This window comes from Chrysochloris asiatica, unplaced genomic scaffold (assembly GCF_000296735.1).
Source record: "Chrysochloris asiatica unplaced genomic scaffold, ChrAsi1.0 scaffold00318, whole genome shotgun sequence".
In the NCBI taxonomy this organism is placed as follows: domain Eukaryota; kingdom Metazoa; phylum Chordata; class Mammalia; order Afrosoricida; family Chrysochloridae; genus Chrysochloris; species Chrysochloris asiatica.
This window is the reverse complement of record NW_006408836.1, coordinates 1306029-1306755: the sequence shown is the minus strand read 5'-3', so window position 1 is coordinate 1306755 and position 727 is coordinate 1306029.

Here is a 727-nt window from a genome sequence, read left to right as displayed (position 1 = left end):
TTTTTTTTTTTTTGAAGTTGTCCATGGACTTTAATTAATACTCTAGGAATCAAATGACATTATTCTCACATTAGAGATGAAGATGATCCTCAGGAAACCTTCTGTGTTCCAGACATACTCTTCCTTACCCCTGTTGTGTAGTAGTATCCCAGTTTTCTCTTGATATGGGCTATCACCTCAGCCAGGGCATTAACCCCCTGTATCTGCTGATTCCAGGATGAGGAACTCAGTGTGACAAGGTTGCATCTCAACTTCCAATACAGAGGAATCATTCTTGTGTTTTGTGTATTATATAAGTATTTGATCTACTATTTTATACAATTTACACATGCCTTCAAGGCATGCTCAAATCCAATCTCATTCTATTTTACAGTGGAGTGTTTTTGTGGATGCCTAATTTTATGGTTTGGTGGGTCAGTCAACACTCTGAGCAGCTCAGGGTGAGTGCTAATTAGGTGTTTGTTAGTTAAGCTTGCACCTTTTACTAAGGTCCTGGAAACAAACTAAGAACTTTCTGAAGAAGAGAGTAGTAATCTTCAGAGGATGGCAGGGCTTTACCCCTAAATCTTAAAGTGCTGCTTACCTATTGGAGCCTGAAAAAAAATTCAAATAGTAACTTATGTACCACAAACACTTGGAACATCATCAGATCTGCTGGATCATATTTCCCAAATGGCAGAACAGTTTGTATGGTAGTATGGATTCAGAAGAGGCTGTGGAACGAGAG